Here is a 9,340-nt window from a genome sequence, read left to right as displayed (position 1 = left end):
CTGCAATTCTGCCTGACCTTTGCCCCAGAAAGGTCTATTATTGCTATGGAAACAAGCTTGAAAAAGTCATCCACATCAAAAGTTGTCAGTGCGTCATTGCTCACAAGACGTGCATAAATGCAAGAAACCCATAGGTATTTGTGTCTCAACAAGAGCCACCCCTGCTTCCTTCTTGTACCATCTTGGTTCCTGCTCAGTTTCCCATGAGTTCATCACTACTTCAGCCACTTTGCTTCATCTGACCGGCAGGCACTGGGATCAGTCAACTCCACTCGGTCTGTCTCACACAAGATTTAGTTAAGACTGGTATAAATAGGAGCCCAAACAACAAGATGAGGTCAGCTCGAAGTATTAACTTCATACAGTTGAGAAGCAGAGTATGGATGAAGATAGAGGTGGAGGTGGAGGCTAGAGGCAGATGAGAAAGGATCCTGTCTGCTTCATTCTGCTTGCAGCTTATCTGCTGGTGCTAAAGAGCCATCAAAGTATTTAGGAGGACCCTCATGCAGCTGACGTGCATGTGGAGTGATTCTCCGGGCGGCCAAAGGGTTAACAACTTAGAGAAGATGCAATTGAGAGAGACCTAGTTCTAATGACATTTTAATAAAGCATTTGGTAAACACCGAAGCTTGAAGAGAGTAGACATATATAGGAGGTAAAATTGAGAGAACCTGTAAGAGAAGGGAGTAGGAGAGAAAGAAGAGTTCAGCATGGCTCTCAGGTTTCTGGCTCGGGGGGATAGTGTGGTGGGCATTCCCTAAGATAGGAAAGCATAGGACAGTGGTTTTTAAGGGGATTGACAAGCTCAGAGAAGCATGTGAAATGCAGACATGCACTGGGGTGTCCAGGAGTCATTAAAGTCAAGGATCTTAGGTGGATGGGGGGAAATGGGCTGAAAAGGTCAATTTGAAAGTTATCAGCACATAGGTTTTACCTAAAATCTGAGGGTTGGGATAAGAATTTCTATAGAAAATTTAATTAGAAAGCTCTCAGGAAGAGACCTGGAGAACAGCAAGGTAAAGGGCCTGCACTGGTGGGGGTGGGGAGGAAGGGTGAAGGGTGAAGGGTGAAGGGTGAAGTTCTGCCATAGATGCCCTAGTAGAGTGCCAGAAGGAAGGAGTAATCAGCAAAGTGATTAACTACGAAGAGGATGAAAATTTGTTTTGGATTTAGCAAAAATAAGATCATCGAGGACCTGGAGGAGAGTAGCTCCATGGAAAGGTGAGCACAGAGGCTAGTTGTAGTGAGTTGTAAATGTCATCATAGGGCACGTATTGAGTATGTCCTTCAGCCATTAGGCAAATTTCACTATAAAGTGTCAATTCTTCCTAAGAATTAAAAGGAAATCCTTTGTGCTGAGACTTCCCGGGGCCTCTGATCTTAGCAAAGGGAAAGCAGGAGATGTATAATTCATTCGTGTTTTACGTTTGCTTGGCAAGCACGCAGCACATTGAGTGGGAGGCCATACTTTGGGAATCCAGCAGAAGAAGCAGTAAGATGCCTTCTGGTAATGGGGGTGAAAGTGTGGTCAGCCTTTGGTGCAGAGTTTGTCAAACTTTATTAAAGAAAAAAAAGGGAGATGGTCTAGAAGTCTCAATTGGGTCAGACAATGACACACCTTATGTCAATACACACAAGCTGAAATAATGAACAGTTCCACCAAGCTCACATCATCTCGTTTTTAAATGTGTAAGCACCAGAAAAAGATTTCATAAAAGTGTGTCTGGAGGCAAATAGGAAATGTCACTGCTGCTGAGTTCTATTCAAAATGAGCAGGAGAAAAATACAGACTCAGGTAATTAGGTTTTTAGATCCAGCTCAGACTGTAACATCTGTTACCGTGCTGTCTTCCAAGCCTGATGTATTGATCACATGTTCCATGGTGGGAAGCAGAGGGTCCAGAGCTTTCCCTCATAAGAGTAGGGCAAGAACTTGGGCTTTGAGCTGACCCAACATTGGTTAGTTTGATACCATTTGCAAGTTACTTAACTTCTCTGAGCTTCATGGCTTCCTGTTTGTATTTTTTGTTCATTAGAAGATGTTAGCAGGGCACATGGGTGGCTCTTGATTTCAGCTTAGGTCGTGGAATCGGACTCTTCCCAGGATTGTGGGATCAAGCCCTGCATCAGGCTCCAAACTGAGTGTGGAGCCTGCTTGGGAGTCTTTCTCTCACTCTACCCCCCCCTACCCCTGCTCACACACACTCTCTCTCTCAAATAAAAGAAAAAGAAAAGATTTTTTTAAAAACTTAGCAACACTATATCGAAAGATTTTTGAGAAGATGAAACTTTCCTTTAAAATATTCAAACAGGGGCGCCTGGGTGGCGCAGTCGGTTAAGCGTCTGACTTTGGCCCAGGTCATGATCTCACATCCGTGAGTTCAAGCCCCGCGTCGGGCTCTGTGCTGACAGTGCAGAGCCTGGAGCCTGTTTCAGATTCTGTGTCTCCCTCTCTCTCTCTGACCCTCCCACATTCATGCTTTGTCTCTCTCTGTCTCAAAAATAAATAAACGTTAAAAAAAATTTTTTAAATATATATAAAATAAAATAAAATATTCAAACAAGTCTATGAAATGCTTATAATATTATACGATGAAACTTTCTGGATTCTATTTTTTTTCTTTTCTTTCTCTGCACCCTTTCCCTTCCTCCTCTCTCTTCCTTCCTTCCCTGCCTTCCTCCCCAGTGAATATCTGCTCCTTCAGGTAAATACCTGTCAAGAATCTTGGTGCCATCTTCTCAGAAATTTATATTATTACCTGGAGATCATATCCTCCAGAGAATGGGTGTGAATTTGGAAGTGCCCCCAGAAGCAGGAAGGTTCTCAAATGCCCTGGAATTCTCCCAAGCAGATTGACCCCTACTGGGACATGATTTCAACAACAAAACTTTTCCAAGCTTTACAATGACTCAGCTCCTGTGAGGGCCATATGCAGTTTTCCATCTCATTAACAAAAACCTATTTCTCATAAACCTTTAAAGAAAGAACAGCTCTTTCCCAAGAAAACAAACTCTTCTCACCTCAGTCTCTGAAATTGGATTGACTATCACCATGCAAACTGCAAACACTATTTTCCAGCGCAAATGACCCCCATCCTGCAGTCTTGGTGGGCTGGGAAGTATCTCCTTTTGATATTCCAGCTATCTGGTATTTTCTTGGCGTCAAGGAAAACTGTAATTTGGAGAGTCACAGCTATTCCATTTTCAGAGGCGAGAATGTGGAATTTTTTATCCCAAAATTTTAGGGGAAGGAAAACGAAACCGATGTCTGGCAAAGGAATGTGTATTTCAAAGTCTCTTCATTACACTCAGGAGGACCTTTCAATTCCTTGATGGGGACAGGGAGTCTATTCCCATAGTCTACACTAAGGTCTGAAATAATGTTTACTGATATCCAAATGTGTGGCCGATTAGAAGTAAACAAGAAAAAAAATTGAAGTGGAATGAGAAATTATTGGCATACAGTATATCTAAAAGAAATGTTGGCTAATATTTGAAAAGGATAGTGAAATCTAAGTATGGCAAACATAAGAAATTAAAAGCCACGGCAGTTAATGAACATTCTGTGCCGAAGCACAGACCAGGCATATGCCAGTCCCCCCAAGATCACCCCTCTGATGCTATTCATCACATTGAGGGTTGTTTCATGCAAACACTGGGAAAAGACAAATGTGTACCTAAGGCAACCACTACCTTATCAAGACATAGAACATGTGCATCATTCCAGAAGTTCCCTCATTCCTCTGGCCCTGATGTCCATCTTGATAGGTTACTTTTTGCTGGTTTCAGACTTCCAAGTAGAAGGAATCATGCAGGATGTATTTCTTCGTGCCTGGCGTCTTCCATGCAACAGTATGTTTGTCATCCCAATCATCTGGTGGGTATCACGTTTCCATTCTTTTTATTACTAGATAAGTATTCCACTGTGTGAATATGCCAGTTTGTTTATCCATTTACCTATGGATGACCATGTCTATGCAAGTCTGTTCATGAGCACTTGTTTGTCTTGGTAAATATCTAGGATTGAGACTACTGGCTTTTCTATGGTTAGTGTATATTTAACTTTTAAGAAACCACCTGTTTCCAGAGTGATGATACCATTTTACATACCTACCAGCAATATGCTAAAGTTCTCATTTATTTTTCTGTTGTTGTTTTCTGTGGGGTTTTTTTTGTTCGGGTTTTAGGGTTTTTGTTTGTTTGGTTGGTCGGTTGGTTGTTCTTTGGGGTATTGTAGAGAGACCGAGAGGGGCAGAGGGAGAGGGGCAGAGAGAATCCCAAGCAGGCTCCAAGCCCAGCACAGAGCGTGATGCAGAGCTCAGTCCTACAAACCGTGAGCTCACGACCTGAAATCAAGAATTGGACGTGTAACCGACCGAGCTAGCTAGGCACCCTTAAAAGTTAGTTCTAAATTCTTTACATCTTCACCCACACTTAGCACTGTCTTTTTATGATTTAGCCATTGCAGTGTGTGTGAAGTGATATTCCCACTGTGGTTTTAATCTGCATTTGCTTTATGACTAATGAACAATTCATAAAGCAGGCATCTGCAAGGGAGGTCTATGGGCAGGACCAGCTGCATAGAATACAGGGAATAAAAACACAGGGACATTTGCATAAAAGTTAAGAAAAATTCCAAGATGACAGCAGCAAAACATGAAACCAAGCAAGAAGCCTTTCTAAGTGCAGGACCCCGTGGATTGCGAAGGGCACATGAACTTAAACCTGGCCTTGCTTGTGGGCCACATCCAGTCCAACACCTGCTTTAGTATGGCTCATGAGTCAAGAATGGTTTTTATATTTTTTAATAGTTAAAAATGAAAAATTCATATTTCACGATACTTGACAATTATAAGAAATTCAAATTTCAGCATCCATAAATAGAGATATATTATAACACAGCCATGTTCATTTGTTTATGTGTTATCGATAGCTAGACAATGACAGTGTTAGGAGTTGCAACAGAAACTGTGTGGCCCATAAAGTATAAAATATTTACTGTCTGGTGCTTTACAGAGGGAGTACCAACTCTTCATATGTTCATCTAGCCATTTGTATATTTTTTTGAAGTGTCCATTCAAGTCTTTTGTCCATGTTTAATTGCAGTGTTTTTTTCTTTAATATATTATATATATTTATATATATATTTCTTTAATACATTATATATTATATATATATATATTTTATTATATATGTATTTTATTATATATATATTTTTCTTTATATATTATAGATAAGGTTCCTTCGTCAGATGTACGTGTGAAAGATATTTTCTTCACATCTCTGACTTGACTTTGTATTTTGTTAAAAATGCTTCAGAGAGCTGGAGGTTTCAATTTTGATGAAGTCTAATTTATCGATGTTTGTTCTTTTATGATCAGTGCTTTTTGTGTTTTAAGAAATCTTTGCCTCAAAGTTGCTAAGAAATTTTTCCTGGTTTTTTTCTGGAAAATCCATACTTTTGTATTTTATACTTAGGTCTATGATCCATTTTTAATTATTATTTTGGGAGGCATGCTGAAAGTTAGAGATCAAGCTTCATTTTTTTTCCCACATGAATATCCAGTTGGTTCTGAACTTATTGTTGTTTTTTTTTAAGTTGCTTTCCCCATTGAATCAGAACTCTGTTAAAAATCAATTGACCATGACTGAAATTAACAACTCAGGCAAGAACAGATGTTGGCAAGGATGCAGAGAAAGAGGAATGCTTTTACACTGCTGATGGGAATGAAAACTGGTGCAGCCACTCTGGGAAATAGTATGGAGGTTCCTCAAAAAGTTAAAAATAGAACTACGCTATGTCCCAACAATGACACTACTAAGTATTTATCCAAGGGATATAGGTATGCTGTTTCAAAGGGTCACATGCACCTCAATGTTTATAGCAGTGCTATTGACAATAGCCAAAGTATGGAAAGAGCCCAAATGTCCATTGACAGATGAAGGGATAAAGAAGATGTGGTATATGTATGTACAAATGGAGTATTACTTGGCAATCAAAAAGAATGAAATCTTGCCATTTGCAAAAATGTGGATGGAACTAGAGGGTGTTATGCTAAGTAAAACAAGTCAGTCAGAGAAAGACAAATATCATGATTTCACTCATATGTGGAATTTAAACAGATGAACATAAGGGAAGAGAAGCAAAAATAATATAGAAACAGGGAGGGGGACAAAACATAAGAGACTCTTAAATACAGAGAACAAAGAGGATTGCTGGAGGGGCTATGAGGGGGAGATGGGCTTAACGGGCAAGGGACATTAAGGAAGACACTTGTTTGGATGAGTACTGGGTGTTATACACAGGGGGTGAATCACTGGAATCTACTCCTGAAACATTATTGCACTATATGCTAACTTGGATATAAATTAGAAGAGAAAAAGAAAGAAAGAAAGAAAGAAAGAAAGAAAGAAAGAAAGAAAGAAAGAAAGAAAGAAAGAAAGAAAGAAAGAAGAAAGAAAGAAAGAAAGAAAGAAAGAAAGAAAGAAAGAAAGAAAAGAGAAAGAAAAGAAAAGAAAAAAAAGAAAAGAAAAGAAAAGAAAAAAAAGAAAAGAAAAGAAAAGAAAAGAAAAGAAAAGAAAAGAAAAGAAAAGAAAAGAAAAGAAAAGAAAAAAGAGAGAGGGAGGGAGGAAGGAAGATGGGCACTGGATGGCTCAGTCAGTTAAGTATCTGACTTCAGCTCAAGTCATGATCTCCTGGTTTTCGAGTTCAATCCCAGTGTTGGGCTCTGTGCTGACAGCACAGAGCCTAGAGCCTGCTTGGGATTCTGTGCCTCCCCCTCTCTCTGCCCCTCCCCTGCTTGTGCTCTGTCTCTTTCCCTCTCAAAAATAAATAAACATTAAAAAAATAATTTAAAAAAAGAAGGAAGGAAGGAAGGAAGGAAGGAAGGAAGGAAGGAAGGAAGGAAGGAGAAAAGAAGAAAGAAAATCAATTGACGATATCTTTTTGGATCTTTTAACTGGATCCTATTCTTTCCAGAATAGCCAATTTCAAGAGAGTCCCACTGGCCCAACATGGACCAATTTGTACACCAAATTGATAACAGACATAACAGATTTAACACATCAAAACATATGAAAAAAATTCATATGCTTATATCATGCAAAAATAAACACGCATGCATACACACAGAGCAATTCCAGTTATACAAGAAGCAGTCTATCTTACAGGAACAAAAAGCAGATCCGTGGTTAATGGGGGGGCTGGAACGAAGACAGACTCAGACTGCAGTGAAACTCCCCGCAGTGATGGAGGCACTCCCCATCTTGAGCGTGGCAGTGGCTTCACACATGCGCAATTTCCAAAACTCCACAAATTGCTCACTTTAAATGGATGCAGTTTGTTTTACATAAGTTATTCCTCAATAAATTGAGAAGGAAAAAGTTTCAACTAGGTAAATTTAGTTGAGAGGATTTGTCTGAGTTTCTGTATACCTAGTGATTGTCTGTTCTATCAATTAGTGAGAGAAGAATGTTGAAGTCTAAAACTATAATTGTGAATTTGTCCGTTTCTCATTTTAATTTTATAACTTTTGCAGTCAGGAATTTTGAAACTATTTTTAGATTCATACATATTTATGATTGCTATTCCCTCCAAACGAATGGCTGTTTGTATTATTGTGATATGCCTTCTTTATTTTTTTAATGCTGACTTGAAGTCTATTTAGTTTCTTAAAAATATAACCATTTTTCTAATGCTTATTTTTATGGGATTATCTTTTGCATCCTCTTACTATTAGTTTTTTCCTCAACTTGAAAATACATTTCCTGATCACATATAGTTGAGTATTTCTTTTTTTTCAATCCATTCTGGCATTCTCCTTTGTCTTTTTTGTAAGAGCCTTATAAGAGTCTTGGTATCCACATTTTACTTGTGTATTGGTCTTCCTTCCCACTGTGAATTTTTTTTTTCTTTTTAGTATTCCATTTGATTTTCTCCATTGGCTTCTCAACTATCCTAGTCATGCCCCAGGGCTAACAGTGTGCATCGTTAACAATACGGACATAGAATCCATATGGTACTACTACATAAGTGCTTCACACTTATGCTTGGCATTTCACACATTCAGTTTCCCAATTCCCACTTTTTTGTAAGTTTATTTATTTATTTTTGAGAGGGAAAGAGAGAGAGAGAGAGAGAGAGAGAGAGAGAGAGTGTTTGAGCAGGGGAGGGGCAGAGAAAGAGGGAAAGAGAGAGAATCCCAAGCAAGCTCTAGGTGGAGCCCTATGTTGGGCTCAAACTCACAGACTGTGAGATCATGACCTGAGCCGAAGTTAAGAGCTAGATGCTTAACCAACTGAGCCACCCAGGTGCCTCCCCAATTCTTACTTCTAACTTCATGTCTAATGCTTCCCATTCGTAGTTCCTAGCCCCACCTCACAAATGTAATCACTTTAGAAAAAATATATAATTCCATTTACCATCACACCCTTTTTCTTATAGTGCATTAAACCAGTAGTTGTCCTTTATGGAAATTATTGGAATAATAAAACATAGCATTACAAATATAGATAGAGATAGAGATAATCTCCATTTAATTACCATGTGCTGTGCTCTTTATTTCTTCCTATAGATCCCAGTTGCATCTGGGATCATTTTGCTTTGATCTCAAGAATTATTTTTTAAGTTTATTTATTTATTCTGAGAGAGAAAGAGAGAGAGAGAGCATGGAAAAGGGAGAGAGAGAGAATCCCAAGCAGGCTCTGTGCAGACAGCCCCAATGCAAGGCTGAAACTCATGAACTGTGAGATCATGACCTGAGCCAAAATCAAAAGTCAGACACTCAACCAATTGACTGAATCATCCAAGCGCCCCAAGAATTTTTTTAAAATTTATTGAAGTATATTGGACACAGAATATTACATTACTTTCAGGTGTACAGCATAGAAATTCGACTGAAGGTTGTATTTGAACATTTATTGTACTGAGATTCTGCTGGCTAAAGCATTCAGCTTCCAATCTACTGAAAGTGAGTTTTCACTCTTGTTTTTAAAGGCTATTTTTGCTCATTATTGGGTTCTGGATTAACAGGTTTTGGTTTTGCTTTAAGCAATTTAAAGCTGTCATTCCACAGTCTTCTGGACTCCATTCTTTGCTTTGCATGAGAAGTTAACTGTCATTTATATATTGTTGCTCTGTATGTAATGTGTCTTCTTTTCTGTACTTGACTTCAAGATTTTTCCTTTATCTATTGTCAGTTTAACTGATGTACTGATGTCTGATTTCTTTTGTATTTTTTTCCCTGCTTTGAATTCACTGTGATTCATGGATCTATGTGCTAAAACTTTTAAGCAAATTGGGGAAATTTTAAGTCATTGTTTCTCCCAATATTTTTTTTCCT

This window comes from Neofelis nebulosa, chromosome 9 (assembly GCF_028018385.1).
Source record: "Neofelis nebulosa isolate mNeoNeb1 chromosome 9, mNeoNeb1.pri, whole genome shotgun sequence".
Lineage (NCBI taxonomy): Eukaryota > Metazoa > Chordata > Mammalia > Carnivora > Felidae > Neofelis > Neofelis nebulosa.
The sequence above is the reverse complement of the archived record's forward strand: the minus strand, read 5'-3'. Positions refer to the sequence as shown.